This window comes from Arvicanthis niloticus, chromosome 2 (assembly GCF_011762505.2).
Source record: "Arvicanthis niloticus isolate mArvNil1 chromosome 2, mArvNil1.pat.X, whole genome shotgun sequence".
NCBI lineage: Eukaryota > Metazoa > Chordata > Mammalia > Rodentia > Muridae > Arvicanthis > Arvicanthis niloticus.
Window position 1 is genome coordinate 57,039,073 of NC_047659.1, and position 21,419 is coordinate 57,060,491.

Sequence of the window (21,419 nt, forward strand, 5' to 3'; positions counted from 1 at the left end):
GTGCTACATAATAAATATCATCACTAATAATTCATAAATACCATTTAAGAGGAGCAATATATTTTAGAGGACAATATTTCTAGAAGTAGTACTCAGAGATTTTTTTTGAATATATGGTACTAGGAGAGGAGAGTAAATAATGAAAAAAATGTTGATGTCTCTTAGCTTAATTTTAATGTCAATTTATTGACCAAATATAAACATATTATATTCTTGAATTATATTCTTGATTCCTTTCTCCTCTTTTTTTTTACTATATAATTCTTATTTATTTCAAGTCCATTATGGTGAATGTGCTTATTAAATGTTTATATGTAATAACATTGCCTAACACAAAAATAAACATTTATGGATTGGAAGCTCCAAGGAAAGACTTTTCTTTTGGAACAACCTTATATTTCATAGAATAAGTAAGTCTTTCAGTAATGCTAGAGTTTATTTAACTGTCTTGTAAGTACTGTATTTTATTCTCAGATTAGTTTAACTCTCAGCATTTATCAGAGAAACATATTTTGTTATGCACTGTGGGTAAAGACTCACAATTACTTAAACTTCAGAAAACAAAAGACTGTTGGGTGCCTATCACTACATGTTATACCTACATCACAACCCTTCCTGTCAATGCACAAGAAACCATGTGGTGGAGATTGAAAAAATACTGTAAAAGACAAATTACAGGAGGGCTGCCTTGAAACAGTATGTTCCAGATAAGAGACCTGTTGCACTAATGAACTATAAATACCTGCCTAAGATCTGTACAGATTTAAACCAGTCAGTATTCCAGGATAGATGGGAGAGGGGTTCATGAGCTCCAGTCCCTAGCTAAAGAGCCATTGACAGAGAGGAAGAGTCAATTGTCATTCAGAGTATGGCCACTCAGTACTGAATTGGTTATGCTTCTTTAGATAGTCCTGTTCCTATGAGTATAGGGACAGTTTAAGTGAATTCAATGGGATTTTAATAAAGAAAACATGAAATTGAATGAGGTACACCAAAGTGGGAGATGAACAGGAGTTGGTGGGAGATGAGTTAAATATGATAAAATTACATTGTAAAAATGATTTAAATAATCAAATAAGAAATAAAAATATGATATTTTAAAAAGTAATTAGACATAGATTTCACTCTAAATTGGCAGTTTGAGGAAGAATAAAATAAACCGGAGCTTAAGTATGACCATGGCAAGAAAGTCGTCAGGTTTTAACAAACAAATGTTATAGTTTATAGATAATAAAAATTCTGCACCAATGGAATAATGAACACTGAACAAGGTGTCTAAATATTTTAAATAGTTATATGCCCAATATTTGTGTAAAGTAAAAGTGCACCAAATGGTAAAGAGCTCATTTTCTGTCTCCAGAATTATGCATGAGATAATTTTATAACCATCTAATTAAAAACTTGCCCATTCTTTTCTATCCTCATGCATTTGATAACCACATTTCATAGCTTGTTTTCCCCATAAAAAAATCTGAGATGTCAGGCTATTTCTTTGTTTGATACATTTTACTCTATATTAAATTTCCACATTCATAATTTATTAACATCTTACATTTGTATAAATCTCTTCCGAATGTTGGCTGGCTTCACTCTATCTCCTTCTAACATAGTCATTCTATTGTAATCAGTGAAGGGAAATTTTCCTTTTCACCATTTAGGAAATTAATACTTAGAGAAGATTATAAGATTGCCCAAGGTCAGACTTGCAGTAAGGTGGGTAATCTCAGCCTTAGATTCACTTTTTTTTCTTTGTCTTTTGAATCGAGGGATTTTTGTCTGCTGTCACACACTGCTTCTTATTAAGTATTGTAAAGTCAAATCTGCCTCATATCTTAATCTCTCAGAAATCCTCTTTATCCAAATAAGCATTTGATTTTAATTTCATGATTCATTAGAATCTAGTCGAAGCTATTTTATTAGAAAGTTAGTCTCTTATGTAGTTGATTAATGCATTCAATTTATTTTAAGTTATCCATTAGGTGCCAGATGATGCAAAGGGCTGAGTAAATATGCCTTAGGTTTGCAACCATCATACAGACATAGAAACAGGTACTGTAATGGGAGAATATGTGAAGTACAAGCCAGCAGAGATGCAGAGTATGTATGACTAGCTGAGGACAAGTAGAGACATCTCCATTAAACTTTGAATGAGGAGGCAGGCATGCAGGGGCATATGAGGACGCCAGAAGCAGACAACTGCTTTTGCAAAATCATGACCTTGGGAATACAAGAAGGGCAGTGCAGTTTAATTTCACTGAATAAACTCACAGTGAGTAAAAATACAAGCCAGAAGGGAAAATCTTCATTAACAGGTAATGCCTGTGTTTAGTGTTTTCCCTTTAAAAAACAGTGCAGTACACTGCAAAGTGGCTAGCCAGGAGACAGGACAGGAAAAAAAAAGGAGAATAGGAAGACTGAGCCAACAGAGAGGTAATCCAGAATTTGAAGATACTTCAGGTTTTTTTTTTTTTTTTACTATTTCTAATATTTACATTAAATATATAAGATATTTAATAGTCATGATTGAACAAATAATCAATATTTAACTTGATTGGTTTAAAAAATTGATTTAAAAAATTGTATGCATGCATGCATACACACACACACACACACACACACACACACACACACACAGTGTTATAGGCTGCTTTAACATAACTGAAGCCTAAGTCTGGCTTCATCAGGTAAGCTTCATGTCCTCTCTTTAGAGCCCCCAGCTGTTTTTGACCTGTGGTATACTTTCATATGTCTACTCCAGCTTTAGAACTCTTAATTGTACTGTGAAGATGAGCCTCCAGGGTGTTCTCTTAATCCTGGACTAGCCAATGAGTGAAACAGGCATCAGTTACCACGGTTCACATCTTCTCCTAGTAATGACAACACCTACAATGGCTCTCTTTGTCACACTGCCAGAGAAATGTGGATCTTTAAACACTGTACTGATAAAGGCAGTCTAAGTTAAAGCTTGTGGTATTCTTCTAAGTTTTTAGATTAGGCAATGAGGAAGAGGTTAGATAGTGCTGTATATAAAAATAGGGCTTCAAGAGGACAGTTATGCTCTACTTGTGGAGTACTTGGATGGGATAATTATTAGGAAAGAGGGTGCTGGGGTTTTAATCCAAAATAAGAATCTATGATCTGGTGACACTAAGGGATGTGTGGAAATACTAAAGTACTAGTTTAAATGAGGTGAGATTGCTCAGACAGTGTGGTAAAGGGAAGACAGAATCGCATATATCAATATCCTAAGACATTTATTTCCATTAAACTTCTTTTAAAAATAATAACCCAAAATAGTAAGCCAAAATGAAAGCTTGTCTCTGTAAACTTTATTTTTAAAAATACTTGTCTTCAATACCATTTATTATTTGAATATATTATAAATAATTCATAAATAAATTCAATTTTTACTTGCAGTGCAGAAAGCAATATATAAAATATGTTTTAATTTATATGATACCTGAATAATATGAATGTTACTAAATTTAGGACATATAATAAAACGAACAAAAATATTTTTGGAGAATAAAATTTTAAGTCATTCCTATAATGAGATGATTCTAAGAGTAAAGAGACCTATGAAATATACTCTCAACTTATCTCAGAAAAAAAATTGTTAATGAGTGCTAACATCAATATCATAGCCAGTATAGAAGGAAAGGAATGAGGCAGAAATGAAAAACAGATTGGGTTATAGTATGACTCTACTATGAACCTATGGTCTATAGTCTATTTTAATTTGAAGGAAGGGAGCATGAGATAAGTAATGCAGGAAGCCTATGGAAGATGAATCATCCAGGCACAGACACCAAGACATATGGACCCCAGTCCCACAACCTCATGGGACAGACTTCTACTAGCAAATTTTACAAGGGTACAAGTGGGACCACATCAGTTCTTCAAGGAAGACTACACACTGAGGACATGATTTAAGCTCAATGCCATATTAAAATCGTAACATAAATCTAGCATGATTTGTTTTATTTTCATTTTTGTTTTATTAGTTTTTTTCATCTTTATGGTATGTATATGTCTACAATGTGTCCGCATTTCATGTATGTGTGGCTTTTTGTGTTCATGGGGGTAGGGAACAGAATGCATATGAAAAAGCAACCTCACTTTTCTGTCATTCCACTTTGAGGCAGGGTCTCTTTAGCAATACTGTCTGTGCTTATGAGCTTTGAAGGGTGATCCTGTCTACTTCTCATCTCACTTTAAGAGTGTTGTGTTTAGGCTATGGGACCCGGCCTTAAGTAGATTCTAAGAATCAGAGCTTGATTAGTCGCTCTTTCCCAGCATATAGTTTATTGATACATTGAGCCTTCTATGTGCATGGTGACAAGCCTTGAAGAAAGTGCTGGTGTATTAATGACAGAAACAAGAATCTCATTTTTTAGTTGATTTTCCTCTTATCTGAACTACCACAAAATATGGTTTTGTTGCCAGATCTGTAAATTACTTGATCTCCTTTCTTCATCTGTGTTAAAAGATATTCATTTGATTTGGGGTTAAAAAAATAACTGTAGGTAGATATATTTGATACACATTTACAAATTTTTATTAAAATAATCTTGAGATTTTTAGAAGAGATGAAAATTGCCACTTGTACTAAAACTTATAATTTACATGCCATTTTAAAAGAAAATGATCATTTCTCATTTCTATATTTAAGAAACCCTGAAAGGTAATTCTGAGCACTATTCTCTAATTCTTGATTCTTTTCAACTGATTTAGAACTGAAATATGATCCTTAAACTGGAAAAACCTTGACCTTCTTACCTGTCCTGCTCTTGTCTTTCTCCACCACCACATAATTCATGCAAATACATTAAGAATGCCCTCAAATATGTATTCACATATAAAATACAACAATGCTTATTATTTTCTTTGTAATCATTTTTTTTCTGAAAACTCAAAGAAAAGGGATACATCTAGCAGGCTAATCTAATAACTTACTACATGTTAATATAATTACATTGCAAAATTGGGATAAGATTAATATTTGGCATTGTATTCAGAATGATATTTTCAAGTAGGAAAGAAGAGGAAAAGTATCCCCTCTGCCCTTGCTATTTTGGGATGGCAGCTTTAATATGACATAAAAAGGGCCCATAAAAAATCTTGCTGCATTATAAATGTTATAAGTATTTATTGTTTTCAAGCACTTTACATCCTACAAATCACTTACCCAGGGAAATTGTACCTTTACAAAAGGCAGTGGGTGTAATTGACTTTGTGAACTGTCACCTTCCATTTTAAATGACAAACAGTCCACTTAAAACTAGAGTTACCATCTGTAGGAGATACGAGGTATTCTAGTAGAACTGCTTTAAATGTCATTTTTGAATTCAATTTGGCAATATAGTTGCTTACTTGAATTTTCCAAAGGAACATATTTTTGTAAGAAAGTTTCACATTTCTTTATAATCTTTTCATTGTTTGTTTCTGTCACAAATACTAAAAAGTTATAACTTTAATATTGCTGTTACTAGGTGGATGTTCATGTTGCTTTGCATCCATAAAAAATAATGCTTTGAAAGTGGAAAATTACTAGTTAATATTGAAAGAATAACAAGATTTTTGAGATATTGGCATCCAGAATATCAACTAAAACAAAATACAATGACACTGGAGTAAAACCAGAAATCTGTCCTCAGTTCCTATTCTAGTAAAATCAGGGAAATACCCAACAGGTAATGACTTGTGATATAATTTTCTTCCCAAAAAATGTACTAAAGATAATACTATTTGCAATCCTGAGAAAAGACATTAAAATAAAACACTCTAATTCATCCTTTTTCCTCATAATTAATCTGTACTTCTCTATGTATATTTTAATTCATTATTATTTTTATAGAACAGAATTTTTATTATGTTGGTATTGTGCCCTTATAAGCACATTATTGAGGTAAAAAGATCTTAATTTGGTTAACATTCTACCCTACTTCAAACTTTTCAATTGATAAAACAGAAAACTGTAGAATATGTTTAGTTTACCCTTGTGATCATAAAATTGACAGAAGTTGCCCAATATGTCAAACAATATGACAGTAAAGAGTGCAAGCTTGTGGAAAAACTAAAATTCAAAGTTCCCTTACCATCATAAAATTGAACATTCATGTAGAGTCATGCCTAGTTAGTATGTGAAAGAACACACAAACACATAAAGAATTATAGGGAAATAGGTTAAACAGAGGGTAGTGGGCATGATAAACACCACCCATGTGTGTTTTCTCAGATTTATCACTTTGCAATGTGCTGTGCCCTTCCCTCCCTTCTCTTCTGAAGTAAACACTACAATATTTGATTTTATGATTTTACTTCTTTTTATCCAAACATTTGTTGTACTTTCACATATATCCTATTATTAGCTGAATATATATATATATATATATATATATATATATATATATAACATTCTACATATATGTGTATTCTACATTCTATATATATGTGTGTGTGTGTGTGTGTGTGTGTGTGTGTGTGTGTGTGTGTGTGATGGTAAGTTTTGATTGTAAACTAGCCACAAAATAGAATCACCCCAAAAGGGCAGCTTAATGAGAGACTGACTAGCTGTGGTTGGTGTCTGGGCATTCCTGTGAGAATTTTTTCTCTTTGTTGGGTTTCCTGAGGAATGAAGACACAGCCCATGGTGTGTTGGTTCCACTATTTGGGTTGTGGAACAGAGCTGTATAAGACTATAAACAGAGATCTGAATATTAAACACGTGAGTATTTGTTTCTTTCTAATTTTGAATGTGTTTCAAGTTCATGCCACTATGATTTCACCAAAATAATTGACTATAACCAAGAATCATAAGCTAGATAAACTCTTTGCTAAATTGATTTTCATCAAAATATTTTATCACTACAGCACAGATGAAATTATGACAGTATAATCAGACTTCCATTCTATCTCAGTTTGCTTATTGATTAATGAGAGAAATCCTACTCAGGTCAGTAATTTGTCTTTCAATTTTTTTCATCCCTGAAAGGCATTCCATAGTTCAAAGAACTCACAGTTAATTTATACAGTCTCTTATCAGTAAATATTTTCATATTGAAATACATAATTTTGCTATTTTAAACAACATAAGATGTGACTATACATTTTACACATTTTATATCGTATGCATGTATGTGCTTCTACTGAATAAATACACTAGAATTGAAAAGACATAGGATATAGTCATTATCAGTTTTAGTGAATAATTCTTGGTTATTTTTCAAGTAATTTTCAAGCTCTTTCCTCCAAAACTTTGAATCCTAAACAATAGTGTTAACAGATCTAAAATTACCACTTTACTGTTTCAATATTGTGAGAAAATATCTTGCTAACTACATATATCAAAATTTCCATAGCAAAATGTGTGGGGAACCAACAGAAAGTGGCTATCATCCTTGCAGCCATCTTGAGCCATATACCCTGGCAAGAGACTTGATTACAATAGCCTACAACAGCTGAGCACACTCTGACATCTTGGTTTACATACCCAGGATCTTTCCTTGGGTGTGTGAGACTTAAAGGTGTGTGACTTAAGGGCGTGACTTAGAGATCAGATTTAGAGACAAGGCCTAAGAGCATGACTTAAAGGTGTGATTTAAGGGCATGGCTTAGAAGTGAGACATATAAAAGGCGAGAAGCAGACAGAAGAGTTGAGTACAACTTGGAGTAGGAATTAGGCATTGAGGAAGAAGACACTTGGACTAGAGAACTCAAGAATTATTAGGTATTAGGCACTTAGCACTTGGAAGAAGTAACTTGGAACTTGGAGGCACTAGGGACTAGGAACTAGGAACTAGGAACTAGGAACTAGCAACTCAAGACTAGGGACTTGGAGAGAAGAAGAGAGACTGAAGAATAAACGGGATTGAATCACTCTCTGTCTAGTCTCCATTCTTTGCATCCATTCTCACTCTCTCTCTCTTGCTGAACCCCAATCCATGGACTGGAGCAGCTTGGGGCAGTGCAGGCTAACAAGTTAGTCTCCAAGGTTTTTGGCAGTGTGGGTTCCAACACTGACAGAGCGGTCTACAACATTTTTGGCGCCTTACATGGGGCAGCAAAAACAAGAAACCCAGTGAAGGACATTACTGGAGGAAGGATTTCCCGAAAATTCAGAAGTGAAAGGAAGGTGATCACCCTGGAAAACTGCTGCATCGAGAAAGGTAAGTCATGTTAATGAAAATGGGGCAAAAAATAATTCAGCCTGAACTCAACTCTCTGTTTTTGTTTTGTTGTTTGCTGCTCACCTGTGTTAATTGTCTGCTTTTGTTTCGTTGTTTGAATACTATCTTCCGTATTCAAAATAAAAAGAAATGTATTTATCCAAAATTAGATTCTAAAATACAACCAAAGGTTAATGATGATTTGTCAGAGCCAGATTGTGCTGACCTAGAGGAAGAGGCAGCCAAACATTATGACCCTGAATGGCCCTCTTCTAAAGGCAGTCCCTATCACCTAGCTTAAGATTAGGCACAGATCATTCAGAGAAGGGGGATGCTGAGGCTTTTCCTGTATCAGAGACCAGAAACGGTCAAGGGGTTGCTTGGAGACATCATACAAGGTTTAATTTTCAAATTATTAAGGAATTAAAAAATGCAGTATCACAATATGGTACCACTGCTCCCTTTACTCTTGCAATTTTAGAGTATGCCGCAGAGGAGTGGCTGACTCCTAGTGATTGGAATACATTAATGAGAGCAGTTCTTAGTGGTGGTGACTATCTTATTTGGAAATCAGAGTATCATGAGAATTGTAAAGAAACAGCTAGGAGAAACATTCAGGCAGGCAATGGTTGGTCCTTTGATGCCTTAGTAGGAGTAGGGCAATTTGCTTCTAGTGATAACCAGATGCAATATGACCCAGGGTTATTTGCTCAAATTCAAAATGCAGCCATGAAGGCTTGGCATAAACTCCCGGCAAAGGGGGACCCTGGTGCATTCTTAACAGCAGTCAACAAGGACCTGATGAACGATTTTCTGATTTTGTTCATTGATTAATGACAATAGCAGGGAGGATTTTTGGTAATGCAGAGGCAGGTGTAGATTATGTGAAACAGCTTGCATATGAAAATGCCAATCCTGCCTGCCAAGAAGCCATTAGACCCTACAGGAAAAAGACAGACCTTAAGGGGTATATCAGACTCTGTTCTGATATAGGTCCCTCCTACCAACAGGGCTTAGCTATGGCGGCTGCCATGCAGGGACAATCAGTAAGAGATTTTTTTTGGCTAGTAGAAACCAAAAGGCCTGTTTTAAATGTAGCAAGCCTAAACACTTTGCAAGAGATTGTGAAGCAGAAAATGAGTTAACCCAGAGATGGCCCAGAAAACAGCCTGGGCTCTGCCCACTTTGCAAACGAGGAAGGCATTGGGCTAGTGAATGTAGGTCCAAAAGAGATGCAAAAGGAAACACCCTTTCCCATAATCAGGGAAACAGGAACAGGGGCCAGCTCCATGCCCCGAACCGATGCAAGCCAAAACAGGCTTATGGAGCAGTCAGTGTCCTACCAGCAAACACCAATCCCTTTCTGAACTTAGTCGAGCAACACCAGGAAGCGCAGGACTGGACCTCAGTTCTGCCACCCACACAGTATTAACCCCAGAAATGCGACCTCAGGCCTTACCCACTGGAGTGTTTGGACCACTCTATCCAAATGTGTTCGGTCTGATAGTGGGAAGAAGCAGTACTACTATGCAAGGACTACAAATTTTTCCTGGAGTAATAGATAATGATTATCAAGGTGAGATTAAGGTAATGGCACAGGCAATTCAGAATATAGTCACCATTCCTACTAGTCACCATTCCTACGGGAAGGAGGATAGCCCAACTATTGTTACTTCCATTGTTCCCTACTAATCACAAATATAAGAGTCCTAAGAGAGGAGATCAAGGCTTTGGTTCCTCTGATGCATATTGGGTACAGCCTATAGTTAAACAAAAACCTATGATGACACTATGGCTGGATGGAAAGGTATTCCGAGGCTTGGTTGACACAGGAGCTGATGTGACTATCCTAAAACAAAGCGATTGGCCTGCCACCTGGCCTCTGACCCCAACCTTAACCAATCTAAGGGGTATTGGCCAAAGTCAAAATCCACAACAAAGCTCGAAGGTGTTGACATGGAAGGATAAAGAAGGTAATACAGAAAATATACAACCCTATGTCATCCCGGGCCTCCCCATTAATATCTGGGGCAGAGATCTGTTATCCCAGTTGGGATTGATTATGTGCAGCCCTAATGAAGTAATCATGGCTCAGATGGTAAACTCTGGATTTTCCCCAGGGAAAGCATTAGGAAAAAGTGAAGAAGGGATTAATCATCCTATTGAGGTTTATGGTAACACTGGAAGAAGAGGATTGGGGGTTACTGATTCAGCTGCACCCCTAGGGCATTGTGTGGATCCCATCACTTGGAAGGGGGACTCACCCATCTGGGTGGATCAATGGTCTCTAACCACTGAAAATTTACAAGCTTCTCAATTGCTAGTGCAGGAGCAATTACAGGCAGGACACTTAGAGGAGAGTAACTCTCTCTGGAATACGCCAATATTTGTCATTAGGAAAAAGTCAGGAGACTGTTGCAAGACCTGAGGGCTGTTAACGCAACCATGGTTAGGGTGGGAGCCTTGCAACCTGGGCTGCCAATGCCTGTGGCCATACCTTTAGGCTATTATAAAATAGTTATAGATTTAAAAGACTGTTTTTTTTAACTGTCCCATTGCATCCTAATGACAGAAAGCGCTTTGCTTTCAGTGTTCTCATACTAGAAATACAACATTAAATTAACAAATAAATACAAAAATGAAATAGAAAAAAAATCAATTCAAATCAGTATCAAACAAAACTAAAGAAACACCAAAAGAGAAATCCAAGGTAAAAAAGATACATTCAAACTCAAAAAGGTTTAGATAAATATAAGTAAGAACACTTGGACATTAATTAAACCCACAGTTATGTCTACCAGTAATGAAACAAAAATCCAAGTTTTCCAAAAAAAATTATACCTCACAGTGATAAGACACATATCTACTATTAATGACACAAAACACTAAAGAAAACATTTAATATAAAAGTATACAACTTATACACAAAGATAGTACTACTCAAGAAACCAGGTAGCTATGTTAATTTTAGGCAAAACTAACTTTCTGTAAAATTATAAGATATAGACAGTCTCATGTTTCATAAAAATATTAAATATAAAATATTAATTTAAATGTGAAAATGTATTAAGAAACCAAATACACCAAGAAAAATTGTATTAAAATGGTGTTAAACATCACTTCTCTGCCAATATTGTTACCAGTCTTGGTCAGAGAAGCTTTTTATTGTTATGGGAAATTGGTGACTATAGAGATGCAATACCATTCAATGTGTATAGACTAAGCCACTGTGTGGGCTCATACATAGATGAAGGATGTATTTCCTCCCTGAAATTCTGCTTGGGGCATAGAAAATGCCATGGAGGAAGGATATCAATGAGTACAAGAGCAACAAAATGGGAGGAATAGTGTGAACTGCTATTTTTTAAACATTCCATAGCTACTGAACTCATGGCAGGCACAGTTAGCTACACATTCTCTGCACAAAATCAAGTTTAAAATGTCAGCAGAGAGGGCTCTTGAGGCTCTCAACTTTTAGCCATGAATTTATTTGCTACTGAGGGATGGCTGCTCTGAGAAGGAGAATCACTAACATCAATGAAATATATTGATCACACTTCCCTGAAATATCCTACACCTAGGATATATGTGTCACACATATTGGACTAAATGGATTACTAAGGGGGTGGGGGAAAGAAGGGATTATGAATGAGACGTTAGAGGTAGGGGTGGAATGAAAAAAAGCTAGGACAGGAACAGGGGATGAATATGATCAAAATATATGAAATTCTTAAGGAATTAATTAAATTTAAAATTAATAAGAGTAAATCTGAAATTGAAATTATATTCATATATATATATATATATATATATATATATATATATATATATGATATGTGCCATAAAATCTTAGAATATTTTTACTCAACTCATAAGGTACTAAGGTACTCCCAAGTCCAGGACTTGTATTCATTAAAAAGAACTATTACAGAATATATACATACAATATGATCTAGAAGAAGTAGCATTTTTTATTTTGTGATTTATTGGGATATCTTCTTTCATAAGAAAATATTTACCTTTCTTATTTCTTAGCAGCACAATTTGAATTGATGTTATTCAATTATTCTTGTTTCAGTTCGGCAAGCGTGAAAGATATGAGCTTTGCTATGTAAACACCTGACACAATCAAACTTGTTATAATAATTCTTATGAATTATGCCAAAGGAATAGAAATAACTAACTCACGACAAATACATCCAAAAGGGACAAATTCATTGCTCAAAGTGGCTACAGCAAAAACAACAAAAAAAAAAAGAAAAAACAAAAAAAACTGCTTTTTTTACACTGAAAAGAAGAGAAGACAATAAAAATTTCAAACGTTTTCTACATAACCAACCTAAAGTTAAATTAGTTTTGTTTATCACACCAGGAGAATACATCTACTTATGGTAGATAACTACATACTGGATGCTTGTTTTGAACAGAAAAATAGATACTAACAAGAAGCACTGCCATCTTAATGCATTTTAATGAAAGCTGGGCCAAATAAAGAAATTTGATCTTGGACTCAGTTTATGGTCCACTATCTATATGTGCTTCTTTGCAAAGTCTGTCACCTGCTCTTTGCTATTGTCAAGCATAAGAATAAAAAAGACACTAAAGTGAATGATGTCACTGGCCTACTATATCTCACATTTTATACTTTGTGGATTCTTAAATATATTCTACATAGCTGCACATTGTATGTGATTTTATTGTTATGAAATGCAGAATTAATTACATTGTATAAATTCATTCACATTGTTGATGAAGAATCAGCCAGAAAAACTTGAAAAACTGCAAAACTGTACTCAGTGATCTATATTTTCTTGTTTTACCCTTTTTTCACTATTTGCTGCAAACTTTATTCTCTTTTAAATAATTATTTTATTTATTTACATTCCAGGCATTGACCCCCTTGGCCCTCCCACAGTTCCTCATTCTGTTCCTCCTCCCACTTGCCTTCCAGAGGGTGTTCCACCACCATAGTCTCCACCTTCTCTGGGGCTTTAAATCTCTCAAGGATTATGTGCATCTTCTCCCACTGAGGCCAGGTCAGGCTGTCATCTGCTAAAGATGTGCCCAGGGAAACTTGGACCAGCCGTGTGTACTCTGGTTGGTGGCTAACTCTCTGAGAGCTTCTTGGGATCCTGATTAGCTGAGACTGCTGGTCTTCCAATGGGTCCTTCCTCACTGTCAGCTTCTCCTTCCCCTAATTCAACCATAGGGGTCTCTGACTTCAGTCCAATAGTTGGGTGTAGGTATCTGCGTCTGTCTCAAATCAGCTGCTGTTAGAGCTTCTCAGAGGACAGCCACGGTGGGCTCCTGCCTTCAGTCTTTTCTTGATCTTTGTTCCTGAAGTTCTTTTTAGATGGGAACAATTCTGGATCAGAAATTTTGACAGTGAGTTAGTAACCTCATCCCTCCATTTGAGGCCATGTTTATCTACTTGAGGTGTACTTTTTGAGTTCCCTCTTCTCATTGTTGAACATTTTGGTTAAGGTCACCCCCATTGAGTCCCAACAGTCCCTCATCTTCCTTGTCTCTGGTAATTTCTAGAGGATCCTGCCTACCTCCCACCCCCTAATGCTACATATTTCCATTCATTCTACAAAAACTTCAGGATAGCCAAAACAATGAAAAATTTTCTGGGGGAATCACCATCCATCACCTCAAGCTGTAATACAAAGCAATAGTTATAAAGACCACATGGTATTGGTACACAGACAGGTTGATCAATGGAATAGAATAAAAGACTCAGAAATAAACCCACATACCTATGGACACTTGACCTTTGACAAAGAAGCCAAAAACATATAATGGAAAAAAGAAAGCGTCTTCAATAAATGGTGCTGGTCTAACTGGCTGTCTGTATGTAGAAGAATGAAAATAGACCAATATTTGTCATATTTATCACCTTGCACAAAGCTCAAGTACAAGTGGATCAAGTACCTCAACATAAAACTGATACAATAAATCTAACAGAAGAGAAAGTGAGAAGGAGACTCAAACTCATTGGCACAGGGGGAAATTTCCTAAACAGAACTCCAATGGCTCAGGCTCTAAGATCAACACTTAACAAATCAGACCTCATGAAACTGAAAAGCTTCTGTAAGGAAAAGGACATAGTCAATAGAACAAATCAACAACCTACAGATTGGGAAAAAATCTTCTCTAACCCCTACATCTGGCTAATATCCACAATATACAAAGAACTCAAGAATTCAACCTCCAAAATACCAAATAACCCTATTTAAAAATGGGACACAGAGCTAAACAACTAATTCACAACAGAAGAATCTTGAATAGTCAAGAAGCACTTAAAGAAATGTTCAAAGTCCTTACTCATAAGGGAAATGCAAATTAATATGGCACTTTGATACCACCTCACACCAATCAGAATGGCTAAGATCAAACATTCAACTGACAGCACATGCTGACGAGGATGTAAAGATAGAGGAACATTCCTCCATTGCAAACTTGTACAACCACTCTGGAAATCAATCTGGTGGTTCCTCAGAAAACTGGAAATAGTTCTATATTAAGACACAGCTATACCACTCCTAGGAATATACTCAAAAGATGTTCCACCATACCAAAAGGACACATGCTCCACTATGTTCATAGCAACCTTATTTGTAATAACTAGAAGCTAGAAACAACCCCAGTGTCCTTCAGTGGAAGAATGGATACAGAAAATGTGTATATTCACACAATAGAATACTATTTAGCTATTAAAAACAAGGATATCATAAATGTTTCAGGCAAATAAATGGAACTAGAAAATATCATCCTGACTCAGGTAACACAGACCCAAAAGTATGTGCATAACTGTTTATATATCTGTTATAGTTTAAGATATTTATTTGAGATAAATTACTGGGATTATTTATTGATGTTATGGACCTGGATAACACCTGTGGAACTAAGTATGAATTGCAAACTTTCATCTTGGATCAATAAGTGGGCATTAATACTATACACAATGGACTAAGAGCCACATGTTTAGCTAAAGACTTCAGTACCTCCCTGTTCTCCCATCATTTAGGAATTATAGTACTGATAACAGAAACATTTTAGAACATGTATTTTCTCTGTTAGGTGCTTTCTTTTGAAGTTCCAAGAGTCTCTCTAAGGACCTGTTTTTGATCTTTACTTAGCCTTTAACAAAGTTAATGAACTTATTAAAACATGTATAAGAATGTGTTTATAATTTTTTAACTTTATTATAAAAAACTTGCAAATAAATAAAAACATCACACAAGAAAAGATGTCACATTTTTTTTAAAGATGCCTTTGAGGGAGGAAATAGGAAATGCTATACAATACATATGCTCTGAAAATGGAAGAAGAAATATTGGAGGCAATATTTATAGTGGAGAGAGCTTAGAGATGGGACAGAGAAGCTAGACAAACATTAAGAAATGTTTTTGCATAAAAAATTTATAAGAAACCTGCTAGTTTGTAAATTATTCTGCTAAAAATCATATTGTTCATTTATAAATGCAATATTTTTTAAAAGTGATAAAAAAAAAAAACAACGGGATGTGGAAGTAATGTTGCCTTTACTATATGGAATACCAGACGACTGGAGTGAGGAATGGGATGGGGTAAATGGTGTAATTATATTATAATCTCAAAACATAACCAAGTGACTTTAAAAAGAAAGAGAAAGTAAAAATGAATACAAGTTCACAACCTCAAAAACAAATAAACGATAGCATTTCCAGTATATTTTTAGAAAAGTAAATTAAATAGAATACAAACAGTTAATATCTTTCTTATGCCATTGATATCTTATTTATTACTATTCCATCCATTTTCTATAGCTCATTCTTCCTGCTCAAAGGTTCATTTGTTTCCCATATACGTGGGCACTGAAAGTTGTACATGTTTTTATGTTTTAATAATTATATTCATAAAGTCTAGAGTGGCTTATTTTACTAACATGACTATTTTTAGTATTTACCTGTTAATAGCTAATGGATCTAGCTTATTATTGCATTATGACATACAAATGCTTCATTGAGTTCAGCCATTTTGTTGACAGCTAACAAGCTTGGTGCATGTATCCATTTACTGGTGCGAGGTACTGTCTAACATGTACACAGCAGAGAAGCTGCCTGGTACATGAAACATTTACTAGATTACTAGGCACTGCCTGCTCTACAGAATTATTATAATTCAATTTTCACCATCAGTGTGAGAAATTCTTTTATCTAAATTTGTTTTGACCTCAAAACTGTCCAACAACATTTTTTTCAGTTAATGAATAGCAAAACTAATCCCTACATTTCTGAGTACTATGATGAAACAGTTCATGTGTATTATGTATTATGTATTATGTATGTATATGTATTATTACTTTTTTGACATTATTTTGCTATGTTTCATTATTTTTGTTGTTTTGTTTTGTTTTAAAGAGGCACAGCTTAAAGACAATGTTGTGGGAACCAGGATTCACACACACACACACACACACACACACACACACACACACACACACACACACACGAGTGTGCTTTTTTTAAGAGAAGGTAATGATTGACAGCTGGTCACCTGGAAGGCTGGTGTGAATGTTGTTCTATAATCTGGTGGACTTTTTGTTGTTCTGAGAAGCCAGCCTTTTTGAATCCCCCAGCATCCTGAACATTGTTTAGGCCATTTACCTAAACTTGACCTCTCAGTGGACAGATTTATCCTTATGAAAGAGGTCCCATGTGCTTTGCATCCTCCACCAAGAGAATCTATCCTCACAATTATTACAAATCCTCCCCCAGCCCTTGCCCTGAGCTCTGTTTGTCATAGAATGCACTGAAAGGAAACAGGTGCTTTTGTACTTTGCTAGGGAGTTTCTATGCAGTTATGGCTAAAGCTTCGTTATAATAATTGGCACACGGAAATCTTTTTTCCCCTAAAGTTTTACAGTACATAAGTGGGTCAGAAGAATAAACCCTGAGATCAGACTCTGAAAGCTTTGACCCAGAGCCTGCAAAATCTATGCTGAGTTTCATTCTTCACCTCCTGTGGCTCATCTCCCCACTGGCCATGAGACATGCTGGGTCACATACCTGTATTTTTGTTTGTTTATTTGTTTGTTTTTCTTTTAGTTTTCTTATAGGATCATGACATTTAAGCCAGGCATGGTGGCACTCACCTTTATTTAGTACCAGTATTTGGGAGGCAGAAGCAGGCAGATATTTGTTGAATCCAAGGCCAGCCTGATCTACAGAGCAACTTTCAGGACAACCAGGGCTACAAAGAGAAATTCTGTATCAAAAATCAAAAGAAAAACAACAAGAAATGATTTAATTGATACAAATGCTGGATATTTTTATTAGCATGTTCCATATTCACACTTGTATTTTAATTTTTAATATTTAATTGAAACTCAATTCATATGATAACATGTTATGTTCAAGAGGTGTGAGAGGATGTGTCATGGAACAGGTGGTCTCAACCATTGACTTCTTAGTGCTGAGTTAGAGTGGAGTTCTATCACAGCTGGTATTTTAGCCAGGAGTATTTTCATATGAGTTTTTCCTGCATGAAAATATTAATGTCAGTATATTCATTTCTTGTTGATCATTACTTGGACTCTTAATACTCTCATTATAAACAGTAAGTAAGCAATCGGTTTTTATTACTGAAACACCAAATGCTATTCATAATGTTCAAAATTATTGACTCTGTCTTATTATCCTCATAGTTTTGAAAAAGTCTTAAATAATGCCTACTTTATATTTTCAACAACAGCATGGCTATAATGTAGATAAATACAGACACACATAGCATACTCTAAATGTACCAAAACCAAAATGTTCTTTCTCTTTTTAGAGTTGTGTCTTTATTGGTCAGATACTTCTATTAGTATTTGTTCAATAATCGAACAAATAATTGAATAGAAGTTCAATTAAATGACTTAAGTTTAATGTATAAAACATCATCTGTATAAAACTGCATCTTAGTTATTTGTTATTTAAGAGAATTTAATAGAAAAATCCTCCATTCAGGCTTAGTAAGTCTTTTTTTTAATTTATTCTATTTTTAGATAATAATACAAATAGATCATTTCTCTCTTCCCTTTCCTCCTCCAAATACTCCCAAAAAACCATTCATACTTTCTTTAAAATTAACTCCCTCCCTTTTCATCAGTTTTTGTTAATTATATATGTAATTATGCATGTTCCTCAGTATAACTTTTACCGTATATATGTATATAGCTGTATAATGTTACTTGTATATATATATATTTTCAGGACTGAAAATTTGGGTTTGGCTAACCAATTGGTGTGCTCTTTTTACGGGAAGCCTACTCCTCCCACTTTCAATTACCTTTAGTTCTGTCTAGTTCTTGTGTAAAGTTGAGGCTTCATGGTCTTTCCTGGCTTCCTTGGCTTGTGTTTTGCTATCTACATTTCACTCATGTTCTGGAAGTCATTTTGGTGAGACATTATGGGTGCATCATGTGGGAGACACACAAAACTTATGATTCAAAACTGGATTCGAACGTGTTATCCAAAGTATTATTGTACTTGTAAACTTGATTCCCCTGTCAACTTCTCAGATTCAGGAAATTCCATGTAGCTGATAAGTTAAGAATTGTCTGTTTCATTTTTTATTATACCTTCAGGAATTATTTATTTTTAAACAATGAAGTTTGCTTATAACTATCATTTCTGCAGATAAAAGGCTACCATGAGGTAAAGATATTGCTCATTGGTAAAATGCTTATTTGTTGCCCAAAGATCAAGGTTTATTCCCAACAATACACACACACACACACGCAATATTGTTGTTTCTTCATTTGTTGTTCAACTGTATAATAATTACTTCTTAATCTAATATTGAAATCTTTAATCCATTTTGCATTGTGCATTGATTGTATACAGCATCACTATAAGGTCTAGCTTTATTCTTTTCTGTCAAGATCCAGTTTTCCCAATGCTACTATTTGCTAAAAATTAAATCCTTACTTAATGTGTATTTTCAAAATTATAGTAAAAAAAGTCTATGGATTATACTGAAATGGAAATACTTCTGGTACATCAATTCTTTACCATTGCATTATACTCTACTCTTCAAGAAGTTCATAATTATTGTTAATTACTTATATGTTTGAAATCAAGAAGTGTGATAAGTCTTCTAATTGCTTTGTATATTCAGAGACTATTTTGTCCTGTGTAAATTTTAGGATTTATTTTTCACATATATAAAAAAGAAAACCTTTTGGATGTTGACAGAGATAACATTAAACTATATATCACTATAAGTGTTTAAGGTCTTTTTAGCAATGACCAAGGATACATTTTCTATCATTCATGGCTCCTGTAGCATCTTCTATCAGTGACCTAAAGTATTTGTTCCACAAATTCTTGTGGTTTTTTTCTTGAAGATGTTATTGGAAATGTGAAATTGTGTTTTACAAATTTCTTTAAATCTGGTTGACTGTCAGTAGAAAATTTAATTTTTAAAATTTTTTATTTTTTAAAAGATTTATTTATTTATTTATTTTATGTAAGTGAGTAGACTCTTTCTTTCTGTCTTCACACAAAAAGAGGGCACTGAATCCCATTACAGATGGTTGTGAGCCACCATCTGGTTGTTGGGAATTAAACTCAGGACCTTTGGAAGAAAGAACAGTAAATGCTCTTAAATGTTGAACAATCCCTCCAGCCGTAAAATATTTTATTTATATTTTATTTTGTATAAACATATTGCATTTACTTATTTTTAATCTTTTATGTAATCTAAGATGTTCACATATAAAATCATGTGACCTGAAAATAGATAGTTTTATTCTTTTCATTATAAACTAAAGGCTTTTTTACACTTGTCTAACTAAAAAACAGTAAACATGGAAAGAATAGGTATATTTGCATTATCTATAATCTTAATGAAAACATAATTTTATTTTCCATAAGATATTGTGCTGACTGTGCTTTGTTGACACTTTTTATGATTTTGAAATAAATTGATTTCCATGCATAATTTGTGGAAAGCCAATTTGTGTTAAATATTTTTCTGTATCTATTGAATTATTCATGTGATATGTATCCTAATTTAATTAATACTCTCTATTGGGCTATAGAAAAACCATACACAAAGTTAGAAAAAATACTCTGTGCTCTTAGAATAACTATAATTTCTTCGGGAAAGCACAAACAACAGATACAAATCAGATGCATATGACTTCATAAAAATAAGACTTCATCAGAGAAAAATATCTTCATCAATAAAGTGAAATTGAGACCAGTGAGTAGGAAGAAATTATTAGAAAACCTCACAATTGATAGGAGATTAAGATCCAAAATAGGAAAACAGCTCTACAACTCAATAAAAAATTAAAAGTATATAAAATAATAATATCTCTGAAAAATATATACAACTTGTTAACAGGTATTTGTCAGCAGGTTCAACACCAATTGCAGACCAAACCATAAAGACATTACATCTGTGAATAGATGCATATTTGTAAAGAAGACAATGAGTATGAACAAAAATGTGAAGGTGTGTTTTGGATGGGGCTTACTTCTCAAAAGCTTACTTCTCAGGGAGATAACTCAGATCTCATGGTTATTGAATTGTTACTCACTATAACCAAACTACAGAAGCAATTCAACTGTCCATTTACTCAAAGAAGTATCATTCACCCTTTTAAAAGAAGAAAATACTAATGCATGTAACAACTTTCATAGTGCTCAAGGATTTATCAATGTAAACAAGTCAGATACAAGACATCTGATACATCCTTTACCTCATATGAACTACCTAAAAAATTGCAAATTTATAGGCACAGAAAACAGAATGGTAATTAACATGTATGGAGATAGAATAAGAAATTATGTAATTGGTATGCATTTGGGTCATAAGATAAATACATTCACGAGATCTCTGGTATGTAGGCAGCTTTTGGGGTTGTTTCTAGGAATTTGGCAGGGATCCAATTCTTAGGCTAGAACAAAGAAGTAATTTCAGGCAGGAATCTAAATCTTAGTCTAGAACAAAGAAGTAATTTCAGACATGTACCTAAATCTTAGGCTAGAATAAGAAAGTAGGCTTCAGACATGAAAATGACTTTGGGCTAGAACAGGGAAGTTGGCTCAGATATTTTGGTAATCCTGATATGCCCTTAGAAACAGTGATCATGGGAATATTCATGGAATTTTGTTTATTGTCTTGTGTTTTCTTTGACTATTTATGTTTATTGTCTTGCTTGTTCTTTGACTATTTGCATCTAGTGTATGGCTAGTTCCTCAACCCAGAACT